General features: G+C 40.4%; 1 long non-coding RNA gene across 1 annotated transcript; it reads right to left on the minus strand.

The window, feature by feature from the left end:
* Positions 1 to 1,447: 1,447 nt before the first annotated feature.
* LOC145955590 (uncharacterized) lies at positions 1,448 to 18,674 on the minus strand. The gene is made up of 3 exons (XR_014432243.1): positions 18,580 to 18,674; positions 1,930 to 2,073; positions 1,448 to 1,801 (listed from the first exon to the last, which is right to left on the minus strand). It is a non-coding gene; the product is annotated as an uncharacterized LOC145955590 (long non-coding RNA).
* Positions 18,675 to 19,872: the final 1,198 nt, after the last annotated feature.

The raw sequence follows: 19,872 nt of genomic DNA on the forward strand, positions 1-19,872 counted from the left end.
AAGTACACCTCAGTATTACTATGTCCACGAAATTTAGGGTCTAGCAAAAGTAAACTAATAAAGCTTAAATTTTACATTTACTAACCAAAAAAATTATAATTAATTTTTATAAAATAAAAAAGTCACACACACACACACACACATATATATATATATATATATATATATATATATATATATATATATATATCTTTTTTTAAAAATTATCTCTTGAATTTATTTAAGACTTCGTTGGATCGGCATGACGAAACTGGACATAAGGAAACAATACTAACCATTCTATTACCATACTTGCTTCTAAAAATTTCAGGGTCATTCAAAACAAATATTTTAATAAGTTATTGAAAGATTTATTCATAAAAACATTTATAAGATCTTATATTGTGAATTTTTAATTCCCTTGTTGAATTTAGTTAAATTTGCCAGTTGCTAAACTATTTGGAAAATCTTAAATAAGTCGCTAGATTAAAAAAAAAAGTGAATATTTGATCATAAATCTTTTAATTAAACTTATAAGATTTTGAAAATTGTCATAAACCTATCGGTTTTGAACTGGCACAAACTAATATCAAGAACTTATATTTTCAATTTAGAGATTCAATTTTTTTTAGTTTAAAAATATATTTGAAAAATTTCAAAAAATAATATAGAGATTATATCAGAAATGATATTTTCTCATTGGGCTATATATCTCGTGAATTAAATTACACATTTGTGCGTGCCTTCAATTAGGTTATACTATCCTCAACAAAACATAAAAAATCAGGTTACACTAAGTCACTAACCTCATTTGCGTTGGAATACCTGATATCAATTTGTATCGCATCACAGATTGTACCTGTACGTACTACGTAGTAGTCTCCACTATCTAATATTTAATAAATTATTTTATTAAGAACATTAACTTCCATGTTCAGCAAATCAAATTACATCTTGTTGGCCATGGAAAATGTTTTATATTTTCCTCCTTTCCTTATAAAAGTCAATGATTGATTTAATTGAGTTCAAAAATATTATATATATATATATATATTGTGGTGATAATAATAAAAAAATAATATCATAACAATTATTGTAACAATTATATATTATCATTGTTATTGATGGTGATAATAGTAACGACGTTAACGGTTGAGGATAATGAAAGTGATAATTATGTAATAGAGGTAGAAATAAAAGTGAAAATGACTTTATAGATTTAAAATTTATATATCCTATATCATATATATAAAACTTGTGAGTCATAATTATTGATTTAATTGAAATTTTTACTTATTTATACATTTCATAGTATATTATATTATTTTTTTTATTTATAAATATGAGTTATCTAGTATTTTAAAGTTAATAACTAATGGCTAATCCACACTTGTGAGATATGTTTTCATTCACCAAACATTATAACTATTAGGACAAGAAACCTGCTTCCTTGATATATTATATGACCTTTAATAAACTATATTTTTCATTTTTGTATAATATTTTTAAGACACCTGTGTCCAGATATCACACATTGGACTAATTTATATCTACTTGAGCAGAGGATTAGAATATTGTTTTTGTCTAGAGAATTAGAAATTTAAATAAGGAGGCTTGACAAATCTTTTATTTTAAAAAACCACAAACCGTGCATACCATGCTTGCTTCATCCAAATAATACCAACTCCACCATCTTCAATCTCAATCTTAAAATAAAATCGTGGGCTTCATGATGAGGAAAAAAATGTGGGCATAATAAACATTGGGATAATTAATGAGACAATGTCATTTTCTTGCCGCAATAAATATCTTAGCTTCAAACCTGAGATGAATTCCCCAAAGATCATTAATGGAAAGGCAGAAAGTGAGTTAGGTGAAGGTGGAAGAGTGGGGCATGGTGGTGTGAAAGTCTAGTCTAAGTTATGTAAATTTGAGTTTTGAAAATCTTACCTTGCAAAACAACAAATAAAACAAGGTGCAGGCAACATCAACTTTTGCACTGTATCTATCGCCATGCACCGCACAACTTTTTTCCCTTTCAGTCAGTTTCCACACCAACAAAGAATACGATGTTCATTATATCCACGCAATTTCCTGCGGATAATATCAACCTTTGTTTTCAGATGATTCATCCATTGTTTTAACTAGTCTTAAGTTGAAAAATATTATGCAGGGATTTTTCTTAATTTAATTTGATTTCGACTTTTTGGTGTATATTGTTATTATACTACATTTTTATGGTGGGAGAATAATATAAAATACGAGTAAAATTATTAAAAAAAAAGTATAATTGAATCTTTATAGACTAAAGATGATCATTCTAGAAAAACATCACATTTATAAAAAAAAATAAAAAAATTATTGGTACTTGGTATGAAACATTTACTAAATTTGTGGATAACTAACCTTTGTAGAAATACATAATTATGTCTGATGCAATATTGAACTGCAAGGAAGTTCTAATAAAATCAATTGTTCAAAAACTTCCCTCTTGCATCCTAAATACACACATTTTACATTCATCAAGAAGGATCCAAGTTCACAGCTAACAAGAATCATAAGGGAGGCATATTTGCCATATTGGTGATTTAATCTATTTGGAAGAAATCCCTCGGGGATTGATCAATTGCTTTCAGCTGATATATACTTGCAACTTTAGCCAAATTTCTTTTCAATGAAAGTCTCTTCAAATGAAAAAAAGGAAACTTGAGGTTCCTATCAAAACTAGTTTATCCTGTTAATCGACTCAAGTAGACTTATTTAATAAGTAACCATTTGACATAATAAAAGTATAGTGTAATGTGTAAATTATTTTTCCTGGTATCCAAAATTCTTCTCAACCTAGTCCTCACTAAACACAATTTTTTTTTTTTAAATACAGAAAACCAAAAGTATTTTAACAAAAAATTAAGGCAATTTGGGTCCTTGCTAATGCATCTAAGCACAGCCAGCTGGATTGATCATAATGTGTGCTGGCATTATTTTAATGTTTTCATTTCTTATTAGCAGAATTTATTTTATCAGTTTCATACTAGATAATCATGATTACGTGCCTACATCTCTGTTATAGTTTCTAAATATTAGTTTAGTTGTTTCAAGAGAATTTGTGATTATATTTATCTGAATATTATATTCTGCTAATTGAAATTGCTATGAAAGTCAGCTAAAAATTTTTCTGAATTTGCTACCCTTTTGCTTGCAGTTTTGACAACTACAATTTGTTCTATGTGGATAGTACTTCAATAGTGCAAAAACTACTATCACTTCTATCCCAATTTCTACTAATACTACTATTATTAATGTTGCAACTACCACTCCCATTGCTATAACATTGTTATTGAAATTACTATCACTACTTCTCTAAGAAAAGACTCCTTATAAGATGTTGACATCGCGTACCACTCCAATAGTACGATGGCACTTTGGTACTGTAGTTTGATAGTAAAAAACTTAACCAGAGTTGCTCTATTTATTAGCTTATTTTCATTCTATTGATCATTTTTCATTGGTTTACATGCTTCTTTAAATGCAAATGTATGTTTGAAATTGAGGATCAGTTATCATGGATGTTCATGTGGGAAACACTCCTGCTGATCTTCTTGATGACTGGTCTCCAAGGTTCGAGGTGTTGACTAAATCTCTGCTCCAAGTGGTGGGAAGGGTACTTGCAAAGGTATTTGGATTAGATGCTTAAGTGAGTATTCAGTACAGAGCAATAAAGACTACAATATTAAATAATCATACTTGTCTCATCAATGTTATATTTATAGTGACGGGCCTAACGAGCCTTTTGGGATAATGGGCTAATTACTGTGGATTTTGTCTCCTAATCATAGCTGACGTGGATCTTTATTGTGAATCTGTAATTAGTCTTCTGTGTGCTAGGGTGATTCGGTGTTTACTGTGGCCAAGTACCCATTTGGGTTGCTCGTTGGCCGAAGAGGGGTACTCGGCTTCTTTGCTTTCCAAGTACTCATTCGGGTTACACATTGATCGAAGGAGTGGTCGGCCTCTGGTCTTTGAGTACCTATTGGGGTTGCTCCTTGGCCGAGGGGGTACCCGGCCTCTTTGATTTCTGAATACTTATTAGAGTGACGGGGTTATTTATCCATCCGGCCCCATTAGGCCCGGATAGTCTTGGTCAGGATGAAGGCCGAAGGGTGTGTCCGGGTCCACTGGTACAATGGACTTAAATCCATTAGAAATTTTCTGCAAGTTCAGTTTCTCTCATAACTTAAAAATCAAGATCAGATCTTCACTTCATCATCAACTGAATATATTGATGGATTTTGGCTCTTACTAGGGAAATAGCACCACAGAACAAAATTCAAGGCACTGACCAAAGATTTATTCACCTTTCCCTTGGATTCTAAATTGCATAAAGCACTTGAACCTGTTATTTATAGACACACTGCCAAATCTATGATCAAACAGATCTATGTTGTCATACAACGTAAGAGAGCATGATGATATATCTATGTTATTTATCAGCTGTTGACTGGACCAAATTATAACACCTCGAGTGGTGCAATGCTTGATATTGATATGTTCCACATTAGCCTATAGGCCCAGATAAAAAGAGATTGTCTCATTCAATATCAAAGGTAAGGTTTGCTTTAAAACTTAAATAATCTGCTTGCATTGGCATATTCTAATAGCCTATGAAGATAGTTTTGATCTTTCTTGACCCTCTATATACCATGATTTATTTTGGGTGCTTAATGTGAATTTAGAACAGGTTATTTAGAGAACTAACTGTAACGTAAGCGACGGTACACCAAAACATCAACACAAACTGTTACAAATTACAACATAAAATGATTAATCCTAGATAGTGGTTTAAGGTTTCCCTATTAAGGGGCCTAGCCTTTACACACGTGCCTGATGGGGTGTTATTTGAAATTGATCCAACAAACCAAGATGAGCTTGAAAGAGCAAGACAAGAGAGAGAAATTCAGGGCCTCTTCTAAGTTGATGAGCATGCATGTCTACTCTACATTGAGCACTAGCATAGCTCATAATCTCGATCCACAATTCTTCAACAAATTTCCATGTAAGTTGTCTATTTTCTTCAGCAATGAGTTGTTCTGCGACCGCACAAGCATGAAACAATATAGATGAACTTTGCATCTCTGAGGCTTCATAATCTCTAGATGTAGTTGTGACATGATGATGATGCAATATCCTACAAATTTCAGCTAAATTGTTTTGTTGTGGAGAAACTTTGATGTGTTGGAAAAACTCCATGGCTTCAACTATTGTGTCATTAAGAGTTATCATCCCTGCTCCTACTGGCAACATGTGACGTTTCTTGACCAAGAGGTAAAACATATAATCAGACATCTCTTGTCAGTTCTTCTTTGTATTTAAATTAGACCTTGACCCTTCATCATACTAATAAAACAAATATGTAGCAATGTGCCATGTGATAATTGTTCTATGAAATTCAAGTTCACTTGCAAAAATTGGAACATTTTTTCCCAATAGAAGATTCCTGTATCTTGGGGCGCCTGAAGGATTTGATTCTGCACCTTTCTTTGATCTATCTCGCAAGCATTCAATGATCATCATTTGTAAATTTTTAGATGCTAGGCAATGGGTTACACTTGGGAGTTCTCCTAACTTTTTCACAGGGAAGAAATTACCCTTGATGTTTACTTTTTTGTAGCAAATCAAGTTGAAGAAGTTGGTTTGTCCCAAAAAAAAATCAACTTCATCATCTTCAAAGATTATTAGACCACTGTTACAGTAGTAAACTAGCCATCTGGAGAAGAAAAGCAATATACAGGAATATATTTCCGCTATGAATTCTCCAAACAGCAAGAAGTATGTTAAGATGTGATCCACAAATAGGTACTCCTTCTTTGCACTATAATTAACATACGACAAAAGCACAGCGATGATGGTACATAAATTGGTCAATCGTGATGCACAACCCAAGAGACCATAATTGGCAAATGCCTTGGTGTAAAAGACTTCATACATCACTTGAAGTTCATGATGCTCCAACATAAAAGAGAAATAGGACCGATTTAAATTGTCTCGACGAGTTAGAGTAATGCGTTGCGGGCTCATGACCAAATCACTGAAGAGGCTTACAAAGATATAAATGGCTTGAAGAAAATTCCATTGGTTTTTCACCGGTCTCTCAGGACTAAACTGCCTCTCCAGCAACCCTCCCCTCTTCCTTGAAGTATAGATTGAACCAATGAAAGAATCTCTTAGATGCTTAATGCTTCCTGTACCAGTAGGCACCCCTTCGGTCAGACAATAGGCCGAAAGGGGTACCCGAACTGATAAGACACACCAGTTGGCACCCCTTCGGTCAGACAATAGGCCGAAAGGGGTACCCGAACCGATAAGACACACTAGTTGGCACCCCTTCGGTCAGCCAATAGGCCGAAAGAGGTGCCCGAGCCGACAAAAACACACCACCCCTTCGGCTGGAAGATGAGCCGAATACACCTTCTCGGCCAAAGGGGTACCCCAGGACCCCCTTACCAATAGAAGTGAACACCCAACAAAAACCTCTCGGTATTAAGCTGGGCCAAACACCTTCTCAGCATTGACATAGGCCGAACACCCCCTCGGCCTTCGGATCACCGAACACCCCAATCACCACCAAGGACGAGCCAAATATCCCCTCCTCGGCCTTGACTTAGGCCGAACACCTCCTCGGTCTTAGGGCAGGCCGAACACCCTTTCGGCCTTGTGCCTAACCGAGAACTTCAACAAAGGACAGAACAAAGAACACGTGGCAGGTTAGACACTTATTATGCATTAATTATTATGACAGATTAAGAAGAGATTAGGGTTAACTCAAGTGTTATCCATCTCCCAAGACTGAAGGCCCACCAGGCCCAATTATGTCACTATAAATACGCAGGTGATGTGACATAAAGGAGGTACGTTATTATCCAATATAAAAGCACTTATTGCTCTACACCGAATACTCACTTGATCGTTGGAGTGCCTTTGCAGGTACCCTCCCCACCCATCGGAGACAGTATTCGGTCGGCGCGAAGACTTAGAAGACCAAGAAGGAAGAACGACAAGAGGAGTGTTTCTACGCAGGAACATTTTGGCGCCCACCGTGAGGCCGAAACCAGAACGGTTCTCAACCCTGAAGCAGGATGGTAATGACGAGGAGTCATCAAGAGAACGCAGCCGACTACCCATTCGGGATGCCCCGCGACACCAATAGACAGCCAGCTAATCAGAACGAGGAAGGAATGGAAGAATCTTATGTGGACCGGTCCCAACAACCCAACCCTTCATCGTCCATCGAACAACTGAAGGACGAAATGATGGAACTCAGGCGGCTCCGAGAAAAGGACGCCCACGAGCTATCGATCTTAAGAAAAGAAAATGCCAGGCTCAGAAGTGATAACCGGTCATGGCATCCGTCCCATGATGTTCCCAACACCCAATCAGCCCGAGATCACGGAGAGTCATCTGGATGGTACAAAGAAACGAGGGATCCTAAGCACTCAACTGGAGTGACGACTACTACTCTCGATCAGCAGCGACGACAAGGAAGGACCCCTTTCACCCCAGACGTGGCCGGAGCCCGGCTACCCGACAACTGGAAAAACTTGACCCTAGAAAAGTATGACGGCACCATCGATCCAGAAGAACACCTTGACGCGTTCGTCACCCAAGTCGGTTTGTACACCTATGATGATGCGATCATGTGTAAAGTCTTCCCTACTTCGTTGAAAGGACCAGCGCTCAATTGGTTCACGAGACTTCCTCCTGGATCGTTAGACTCATTCACGACCCTGTCTTCCCGGTTCGTGGTACAGTTTGCCACAAGCCGTCCGCACCAGCTAACGTCGATAGCGTTGGTTAACATCCGCCAAGAAAAGAAGGAACCCCTGAGGACTTTCATGGAGAGGTTCGGAAAGATGACATTGTCTATTCGCAATTTGGACCCGGCCGTGGCAATGCACCATTTAACCACAGCGTTGCGACCAGGGCCATTCGTTAACAGTCTGTGTAAAAAACCACCACGAGACCTCGACGACCTGAGACAAAGAGCCACGAAGTACATGCAGATGGAGGAATTGGCCGAGTTACGAAGTCAAAACCGACCTGACTTGTTTCTCGCCAAAAAAGAAAGTGACAAGGAGCCTCCCAGACCTCGCCCCCGAGACATAACTGATCGTGAGAAGAACAACCGAGGTCCAAGGTATATGCAATACACGCCGCATAACACCAGCAGGGCCAAGGTGTTGGAGCAGGCTTTGGCCACTGAAGTACTAGCCGTGCCTCGAAGGGCTATGACCCCGCCTCGTGCCGATAAGACGAAAGCATGTCAGTTCCATCGGAATAGGGGGCACACTATTGAGGAGTGCTCTGCCCTACAGGACCGAATCGAAGACCTTGTCAAGGCTGGCCACCTTCAAAAGTTCATTCAGACGACAGACAACAGAAGGAACAATTACTGCCCTGGAAGAGGGGAGTACAGAAAGGACAACCGAGATCGAGCGCCTCCACGGAACCGGTCTCGTGAGCACAGCAGGTCCCGGGATAGAAAAGATCAGTGAAATCATGATCAGCCCAGGCGAGTGATTAACACCATTGCCAGAGGATTCGCGGGAGGAGGAAGCTCATCTTCGGCCCGGAAGAGACATTTGAGGGCCATCAAGTCAGTTAACGCTATAGGTTGGACATCCCCCATTCGTATTCCCCCTATAACATTCACTGACCAGGATTTTCAAGGCATTGATCCGGTGCAAGATGATCCAATGGTCATCAGCGTAGAGATCAACAATTGTATCGTGAAAAAGACGCTGGTCGATCAGGGAAGTTCGGCCGACATCTTATACTGGAAGACGTTCGAACAATTAGGCATTCCGGAACAAGAGTTGATGCCTTATGATGAGCCTTTGGTAGGGTTCTCGGGTGAACGGGTGGATACCCGAGGGACCATAGACCTATATACCTACTTCAGGGACGACCAGCGCAGGCGGATCAAGGTGCGTTACGTGGTGGTGCATGCCAACACTTCGTACAACATTTTGTTGGGAAGACCCTCCTTGAACAAGCTCCGAGCCATCGTTTCCACCCCACATTTGGCTATGAAGTTTCCATCAGAAGAAGGGACCGTCATCACCGTGCATGCCGACTAGAAGATGGAACGCGAATGTTACTTCGCTAGTCTAAAAGTACAACCAACTCCGAAGCCAAGGCGAGATGTAAATGTTATTGGCGAGGGTGATAAACAAAAATTCGTGGAAGGCTTAGAACTTGATCCGAGAATGGAAGATGAAGATAGGGTCGAACCTATTGAGACAACAGTTCCCTTCCAACTCGGAAAGAATGAGGAACAAGTTACCTTCTTGAGCTCTCAGTTGTCTGAAGTAGAGGCTAAAGATATCAAGCAAGTCCTACGAAGGTATTCAGATTTATTTGCTTGGACGGCAGCTGACATGCCGGGTATCGATCCGAATTTTCATTGCCACCGTCTCTCAGTATGTCGAGACGCCAAGCCCATCGCTCAAAAGAAAATAAAAATGGGTGGAGAAAGGGCCCAGGCAATAAAAGAAGAGACCGCCAAACTACTCCAGGCCAGATTCATAAGGGAAGTCAAATATTCCACTTGGTTGGCCAACGTGGTGATGGTCAAGAAATCAAATGGGAAGTGGCGGATGTGTACAGACTACACGGATCTAAACAAAGCGTGCCCAAAAGACGCTTACCCTTTACCCCACATCGATGCTTTGGTTGACGGGGCGGCCGACCATCAGAGGTTGAGTTTCCTGGACGCATATTCGGGGTATAATCAAATACCTATGTATCCCCCGGATGAAGAAAAAACCGCGTTTATCACGGATTCGGCCAACTTTTGTTACAAGGTAATGCCTTTTGGTTTGAGGAACGCAGGGGCGACCTACCAGCGCCTTATGGAAAAGATTTTTTGTCGGCAGATCGGAGCATGCTTGGAAGTCTATGTGGATGATATGGTGATCAAGTCCAATTCTGCCGCCGACCACCTGAAAGACCTCCACACAATCTTTGACGAGGTAAGGCGGCACCACATGCAATTGAACCCGGCCAAGTGCACGTTCGGGGTAGCCGGTGGAAAGTTTCTGGGCTTCATGTTGTCAAAAAGAGGCATAGAAGCCAATCCCGACAAGTGTCAGGCCATCATCGATATGAGAAGCCCTCTTAATGTAAAAGAAGTGCAGCGTTTGGTCGGACGCATCGCCTCCCTGGCTCGATTCCTGCCCTGCATGGCAGATAAATCCACACCCATTATGTCTCTATTGAAGAAAGCCACCAAATTCAAGTGGACTGACGAATGTGAGTCAGCCTTTTAAGATTTCAAAACAATACTAGCAGCTCCACCTTTATTAGCCAAACCGGATCCCCAGTTAGACATGATAGTATATCTTTCGGCTTCAGACAAAGCCATCAGCACGGTATTAGTACAAGAAAAAATAGAACAAGTGTCGGTTTACTTCATCAGCCGAGTACTGCAAGACGCCGAAACAAGGTATCAACATCTCGAGAAAATGGTGTTAGCCCTGGTGCACACCGCCAGGCGCCTTCGACACTACTTCCAGAGCCATCGGATAATTGTCCGAACTGACAGCCCTATAACCAAGGTTTTGCGGAGGCCAGAGTTGGCAGGGCGAATGGTTGCCTGGTCCATTGAACTCTCACAATTTGATATTCGTTTCGAACCCAGAGGACCCATCAAGGCACAAAGCATGGCCGACTTCGTGAATGAATTCACACCGCAAGTGCTCCCCATGTCCCACACTTGGACCCTACATGTTGACGGGTCATCAAACCAGCAAGGCAGCGGTGCGGGCATCATTTTGGAAGGCCTTAGGGAAGTTGTGATCGAGCAGTCATTATGATTCGGTTTCAAAGCCTCCAACAATCAAGCCGAATACGAGGCTCTTCTTGCGGGTTTAAGGCTAGCAAATGAACTAGGCGTTAACAAAATCAAGTGTTGGAGCGATTCTCAAGTGGTAACAGGCCAGGTCAATGGGACCTTTCAAACCAAAGAACCAACGTTGCTTTTATACTTCCATGCTTTTCAAAAGCTGAAGGACAACTTCGAAGAAGTCCACGTCGAGCACACGCCTCGGGGGCTCAACACGAGAGCCGACCAGTTGGCCAGGTTGGCAAGCAGCAAAAAGACCAGCCACTTGCGCAGTATCATCCAACAAGAACTACAAATGCCCAGTGTCAAGGGAATAGAGTGCTTACAGGTTCAACCAGGGACACCCAATTGGACGACCGGAATAGTCGAATACCTTGAAACTAGATCATTACCCAACAATCCCCTGGAGGCAAAGAAGATGAGAACAACGGCGGCCCGGTACACCCTGATCGCAAGTGACTTGTTTAAAAGGGGAATCTCATCGCCCTTGTTAAAATGCCTGACACCAGAACAGGCGCACTATGTGATTCGAGAAATCCACGAGGGCATATGTGGAACTCACTCAGGAAGCCGCACTCTTGCAATAAAGGTCATCCGAGCAGGATACTATTGGCCGACATTGGTAGCAGACTGTACTAAGTTCGTCCAGCAATGCAAACCCTGTCAGCAGCATGGACCCTTGACACATCAACCTCCAGAGGAGTTGCACTCCATCATCACCCCTTGGCCATTCTCTACATGGGGCATGGACATCTTGGGACCATTCCCACCAGCAAAGGGCCAACTAAAGTTTCTCATTGTGGCCATTGACCATTTCACTAAGTGGATCGAGGCGGAAGCATTAGCCACCATCACGGCCAATAACGTGCAGAAGTTCTTCTGGAAGAATGTCATAACTCGCTTCGGAATCCCTTACGCTCTGATCACAGATAATGGGTTACAATTCACTGATCGTCGCTTCAACGATTTCCTATCCGGATTGGGGATCAAGCACAAAATGACTTCAGTGGAGCATCCCCAAACAAATGGGAAAACGGAGGTGGCAAATAAGGTCATACTTAAGGAACTGAAGCGACGACTCGGGCAAGCAAAGGGAACGTGGCTCGATTGCCTACCAGAAATCCTATGGGCTTACCGGTGTACTCCGCAATCCTCAACTAGAGAGACCCCCTTCCGGCTAACCTATGGCACAGATGGCATGATCCCGGTAGAAGTCGGAGAACCCTCCTTAAGACGGACGCAGTTTGATGAAGGAACTAATGAAGAAGCCCTCAACGTAGAACTGGATTTGGTCGACGAAGCTCGTGACCAGGCACTCATCCACATGGAGGCCTGCCGGACTAGGTCAACCAGAAAATATCAAACCAAGGTTAAGCCAAGAAAATTTCAGTCAAGATATTTAGTATGGCGAGTCACAGGCGAAGCAAGAAGGGACAAGGCTCATGGAAAGCTAGCACCAAACTGGGATGGTCCCTATCGCGTAATGCACCATTTGCAAAACGGAGCATACAAGTTGGAAGAACTCATAGGAAAAGCTATCCCACGAACATGGAATGCAACACATTTGAAGCATTATTTTAGTTAAGCAAACACCATGTAAATGTTTCGGTGCACTCTTTTCCTTCTCTTAGGTTTTATCCTCTTCAAAAAATAGTAAGGAAAAAGGTTTTTCTGAGAAAAGGTTTTTAACGAGGCACCATATCAATGAATCAAGTTTGCTCTCAGAAATTTTTTATCTACAGTGTTAAACCCCAAGTCAAATAACTGAATCCCTCCCGAGCGATTTAGCTCGGCCCAGGTTGATATAAATACTTCCCTCCCGGGTACCATCTCGGCCAAGGATGAAAAACTAAATCCCTCCCGAGACATCCTCTCGGCCAAGGTTGAATGAAACAATCCCTCCCGAGCGATCTAGCTCGGCCCAGGTTGATATAAATACTTCCCTCCCGGGTACCATCTCGGCCAAGGATGAAAAACTAAATCCCTCTCGAGACATCCTCTCGGCCAAGGTTGAATGAAACAATCACTCCCGAGACATCCTCTCGGTCAAGGTTGAATCAAATAATCCCTCCCGAGACATCCTCTCGGCCAAGGTAGAATGAAACAATCCCTCCCGAGACATCCTCTCGGTCAAGGTTGAATCAAATAATCCCTCCCGAGACATCCTCTCAGCCAAGGTTGAATGAAATAATCCCTCCCGAGACATCCTCTCGGCCAAGGTTGAATGAAATAATCCTTCCCGAGACATCCTCTCGGTCAAGGTTGAATCAAATAATCCCTCCCGAGACATCCTCTCAGTCAAGGTTGAATCAAATAATCCCTCCCGAGACATCCTCTCGGCCAAGGTTGAATGAAATAACCCCTCCCGAGAATCATCCTCTCGGCTAACCTTGGCTGAATGAAATAACTCTTCCCAAGAATCCTACTCTCGACCAAGGATGGATCACATCATCGCTGCCGAGACGTCACCTCGGCCAAGGCTAAGCGAGATAATCCCTCCCGAAAGCTCTCATTCGGCCGAGGTTGAACGAATCAAAAGTGTACCAGTAGGCCAGAGAAAAACTTGGAAGAAAATTTCCACAACAGGCCCTAGCCACTTCGATCTTTAACGCCAAATCGATCACAGTTAAAGTGTACGGAAACGAAGTAGACATACATAGAAGGGAAGAACTAATTCATTAAGACCGAGGTCAAAGCGGCACTATTGGCCGAAAAGTACAAACAAAGTATGGCTCAAACGGCCCAAAAGAATCAAAAAGCAAAAAGACCCCTGTACCTATACATCATTGGCAAAACAGATGTATAATCAAAAAACAAAACTCCAACACCCTTCAATCCGCATGGGTGGTCTCCTCGGTTTCTTCGTCTTCATTCAAGGTTGTCCCCGGATCCTCCACAGGGGTCGAGCGGGGGGGTGCACCTTCATCCGGCTCCATGTCCTCCGGCGCATTAGCAAAATCCATAAACTCCCCTTGAAAGAAGTCTTTACTCAGCTCGAACGAAAAGTTCGGGGGAAAGGTGCCGAAATGATTGGCTTGCCGAACTGCGTGCCAAAACCCTTCCTCATGCTCCTTCACGATCTTGCTCTCACATTCAGGCCGGAAGGTTGCCATGGTAGTATCAGCTTCGGTCTTTACCCGATCCACCTCAGCCTGGAGTTCCTTCACCTCCTCAACCCGCATCCGCTCGGCATCTTCTGCTGCCAGAACTCGACCCTCCAACTCCCCATACGCCTCCTTCCATCGAGCCACCTCAGCCTCCAACGACGCCTTTTCACCGGATAAAGCCTCTTGCGCCGAAAGGGATTGTTGCAGAGCCGATTTAGTGTCCTCTAGGCTCTTCTGAAGATTATGCATGTCCCCCATCGGCTCCAAGGCCATCTTCCGAAATATGGTGGTGGCCCTCATGTGCAACTCGCACGCCATCGCCCACCGAGCCGAGGGAGTAGCTGCATCGAGCATTACATGCCCTTGGGTCGACAGCAGGTCGGACGACATCATTCGAGCCGGCCTGATCTCCTCCGATAAGAAATCCTTAGCAACGATGGCCGAAGGAATGGCCAAATCCGTGGAAGGACCCTCAACCCTTCGTTGCTTGGGCCGAGAGGCTTCCGTACCTGCAGCATCGGTCTTCCTCTTCCCTTTGTCCTTTCTCTTTCTGCCCCTAGGATTGGGAAGGGCGATGACAGGAGGCGTTGGCCGAGGAGTATCCGTGGCTTGAGGTTGCCGGTCAATGGCCACACTACGACGATCCTCGGCAGAGGTCTCGGCCGGGGCTTTGCTCCTCATCAATTGCCGGTACGACAGTCCCACACCTTGTTGCGCCATCCAACCTGCAAAAATCAAACAAGTCACACATCAACTTAACAAGCACAATCAATCGGAAGTAACAAAACATACCCTCCAAGTCAAAACGAGGCCGCGACGATTTGGGCAGCAGCACCAGAAACCGAGAGGGGATGCACTTCGGCAATCCCTTAAGCACGTCTAAAGCCGACAACTCGGCATCGGTCATCATATCCTCCGGAAAGTCATCGTATTTTCGAGGCTGTCGAGTCCAGGCATCGTAAAAATAACTCCGGCCGGCAACGGGGTCTATGATTACTTTCACAAACCCAGACTTGAAACCCTTAAAGGACGACGTAAAGGGTGTCAACAGCGGTCGGTCGGGATTTCGAATCAAAGACAGCCACTTCACAGTCTTATTAGACGGACGCGTACAGAAAAAATGTAAAAAAAAAACCTACAGTTGGCTCTATGTAATGGTATTTACAAAGAACCCGAAACGCTTGCATATAAGCCCACGCGTTCGGGTGCAATTGGGTCGGGGCCACATTCAACACACGAAGGACCCCCATCTGAAATTCATCAAAAGGGAGCGACATCCCTAGCTCCCGGAAAAAACACTCATACATGTAGAAGAAATCTCCTTGATCCTCCCGCTTCGCCAGAAAAACCAGATCAAGCTCCCCTGGGCCTTCGGCCCGGCATCGACGCAACATTATAGGGTAAGGATCCCAACCTTCCCATCGACCCATCATGCAGAGACCAAGAAGACGTATCACGGCAGCACTCTCATGAAAATGAGAGAAATACGCCGCCACCTCACCATCGACCCAGTTGTACCCGGGGATGTCACACGGAGGATACTTTTGCCTATAATCCCCGGGACTCATCTCGGCGTCGGGCAATTCTGACCCGGATGAACTCCCTGTCTCCCCACTATGTTCTGGTCCCGACCCATTTGGACCCCCAACTTCCTCCACTTCAGCGTTAAATGCTAGCATCTCGGCTTCAACATCTTGCGCCGACACCCTACCACTAGCCGAGAACCCAGACAAAAATGTGACACCTTCGGTGGCCATTATCACAAAAATGGAACAAAGACAAAAAGAAAAACACCAACCTATGAGGTGTATTCGGCTCAGAGAAGAGATGATACGGGGGAAGTGTAGAGAAAGCATGAAGAATGGAGCTCCACCCCAGTAACTTATATAGACCATGTACGGCAACCCAAAAGCCTCGTAATAAATGCCCCTGAAGGCGAATAGACACAACCCTAGGGCGCGGAACCCAAAGGCGGCCATGGCATGCAACGGTCACTATCAAAACGACACACCTCCCGAAGCACACATCTCCCCAAAATCAAAACCCTAAAAAACCCCGAACCATTTCAACAACCCCTACGTCTTTCATCCTCGGGCTTGGGGGGGTAGTGTACCAGTAGGCACCCCTTCGGTCAGACAATAGGCCGAAAGGGGTACCCGAACCGGTAAGACACACTAGTTGGCACCCCTTCGGTCAGCCAATAGGCCGAAAGAGGTGCCCGAGCCGACAAAAACACACCACCCCTTCGGCTGGAGGATGAGCCGAATACACCCTCTCGGCCAAAGGGGTACCCCAGGACCCCCTTACCAATAGAAGTGAACACCCAACAAAAACCTCTCGGTATTAAGCTGGGCCGAACACCTTCTCGGCATTGACATAGGCCGAACACCCCCTCGGCCTTCGGATCAGCCGAAAACCCCAATCACCACCAAGGACGAGCCAAATATCCCCTCCTCGACCTTGACCTAGGCCGAACACCTCCTCGGTCTTAGGGCAGGCCGAACACCTTTTCGGCCTTGTGCCTAACCGAGAACTTCAACAAAGGACAGAACAAAGAACACGTGGCAGGCTAGACACTTATTATGCATTAATTATTATGACAGATTAAGAAGAGATTAGGGTTAACTCAAGTGTTATCCATCTCTCAAGACTAAAGGCCCACCAGGCCCAATTATGTCACTATAAATACGCAGGTGATGTGACATAAAGGAGGTACGTTATTATCCAATATAAAAGCACTTATTGCTCTACACCGAATACTCACTTGATCGTTGGAGTGCCTTTGCAGGTACCCTCCCCACCCATCGGAGACAGTATTCGGTCGGCGCGAAAACTTAGAAGACCAAGAGGGAAGAACGACAAGAGGAGTGTTTCTACGCAGGAACACTTCCGCAATAGAGAGACCAAGTCCTTTCCCCGTACTTGATGATCCCAACAATTAGCATGGGAATGGTAAGATGTGAAAGCCAATTACCATCCCAAGACAGAATAATTATGTAGACAGTGAGGGTGGTTTGAGACAACAAACCAACAAAGTGCCTTAGCCATAATTCATTGTCTTCTAAGGAATAAGTTGTGATTGTATCAGGACCACCATGGTGGATTAGAAAAAAAGGAGCCCAAAATGCAAGAAGATGAGGATCAACATTCTTTGATTTTTCACCCTTGTGGTAATAGTCTCCTAGATTGCTGGAGATGACACCCATTGCTACAGTTGCTATCCAATCTTCTAGCAAGTAGGCAGACCACAAAAGTGATCGAGTCAAAATATTGGGCTTATATTTTGTACGATTGCCCAATATTGTTAGTATGACCTGTGATACAAGACTAAGCAAAATGAGTCCTCTTATCTCCCATTTGTCCCACCATTCTTGCACCTCATCTGGGATCACTTCAACAAGCCTCTTATGCCCTTCTATGGACATCCAAGTGCCTATGACTGAAATAACAAATTATCCACCACAACCATCATCCATGTAGACAAAAATAAATTACTTTAAATTATCGACTATACTTTTATTTATTTATATATTACTACATTTGGATTCATATATATATAAGAAAAAAATGCCTAAAATTCTTGGACTTAAATATAAGTATATTTTAACTAATTTGAACATATTTAATGCTATCATTTCAAAAATACTCTTTAAATTAAATGCAATTAATGTTTCCAATAAACATTAATAAGGTTATTTTAGGAAATAAAATTTAGTTTTTATATGAAATCAATAAACTTAAATGAACTTAACTAATTTCTTTAATATGTGTGAATTTAGGTATTTTTTCTTATATATGAGTTTAAAGGGAATACTTATCTACCAATTTAGGTTGACACGAATGACAAAGGACTATTACAAATGCAAAAACTTCAAACTGGAAAGGAATATTTACATATTTAGTATCTGTCAAACATCCGTTCAATAAGAAATATTCTTTGGTAATAAAAAAAAAAAAGAAATACCTCTCTCTTCTAATTAATATTGTTCACTTTTGTAACTAATAAATGCATGTAATTTAAAAAGTATACATTATTTCACCAAATTGAGTGAATATATTTTAATTAGAGATATTTTAGTATAAAAATAATTAATACATAAAACAATGTTAATTGAATCTTATATAAAACAATATATAAAATTATTCAAAATTGAGTGTTATAAATAAAAATAAAGAAGTAGAAATAGAGAGGTAGATTATTATGTTTGTAATCTCGAGTACATCAACATAGAAATTTTCATTTTTAGTACTAAATATATAACTTTATTTTTATTTTTGGAAACATATCAAATCCGGTGCTTAACTCTATTTGACCAAATCGTTAGATATGTCATATTTAAAATGAAACGATTTTTTAAAGAAGGAACATTTTTGTATTTTACAGGGTTTATAAGCCTATATAACATATTTAACAATGATTAATTTATGAGTAAGCCCTTGAGAGTATAAACAATCGAAAGTTATAACGTATAAGTAAATTTTACATGGGTGTCAAAATAAAAAAGGTAAATTTTACATAAATGAGAAAATTTACAGAGCAAGGATGTGCAAATGAGAAAATAAAAAATATTTAATGTTTAGAACCAAACTTACTTGGAAGCAGCAACATTCCAGTTCCTTATTTCTCGTTTACAGTATAAAGATTTTGATGTGTACAGATCGCTGAGGGCGATAACAAAGGAATAAGCTGCACAAAAAGAATTGAAGATATAACCTATTGCCAATAATGAATTCTATAAAAATGATAATGATTCCACTATCAACCACCTTCAAAGTAAGGTATCTATACTTTTTTTTTCTATTTTTTACTTTTTTATTTAATTAAGTTATATTTTTATCCTATATAATCTTCTATACGTAATATTCATCTATTTTTTAATTATCCAATTTTGATCCTTTAAACTTTAAAATTATAGTAAATTTAGTCTCATTTATCAATTAAATTGTAACATGATCTTAATATTGACATAGATGATTGACATGGCAACAAACACGAATCAATGATACGACACTCCAATTATGATGTAGTATAGTGATATGATAAAAAATAAGATAAATTTAGTTACAAAATACAAATTTTTTTTTTGAAAAGATTATAATTCATGAACTTCACTATAAAAATCATCATTTAAATGATTAAATCACTAAGTTACTTAACTTTCACAATTACAATTTGAGTATATGAGTTAATTTTTTTAATTTTTTTTATCTAATATCAATCTGGTTTAAAATTAATAAATAATAAATTTATTAAATAAAATTATACTATTTTAGTAAATTAATTATATAGTTTATTATTTAATATTTTTTTTATAGAATATAAAATAAAATTTTAAAAAATATAACATAAAATATATAATATAATATTAATAAATATTATTTAACATATTAATTTAGATTATATTTTATTATATTTATTGAATAAAAAATATCAAATAATAAAATTTTATATTTATTAGATGAAAAAGAATAGTAATAATATAATATTAGTATGTATATTGTAAAAAATATTTCTTATACAATAATTAATAATATGTTTTATAATATTTAAATAGATAATAAAATATTATTGACGTATTAAAACAGAGAAAAATATAGTTAAAAGAGAAATAAAGACAAAATATTGTTATATATTTATATTTATTGTATAAAAAGTATATTAAATATAAATTATATATTTATAATTTTTATTTTTACTATATTTTTTCATCTAATAAATATATATTTTTATTTAATGTAACGACCCGCCATGACCGTTACATTATAGAACAATACAACACAATACTAGAATATATACTAAAATAGTATAATAAAAATATTTACAACACAAGTTGTTAGGCAAGCAACCAAAATTCATTATTCAACTATAAATAGCAAACTTTGCTA

Source organism: Cajanus cajan, chromosome 3 (assembly GCF_000230855.2).
Source record: "Cajanus cajan strain Asha chromosome 3, NIPB_CcT2T_4, whole genome shotgun sequence".
NCBI classification, from domain to species: Eukaryota; Viridiplantae; Streptophyta; class Magnoliopsida; order Fabales; family Fabaceae; genus Cajanus; species Cajanus cajan.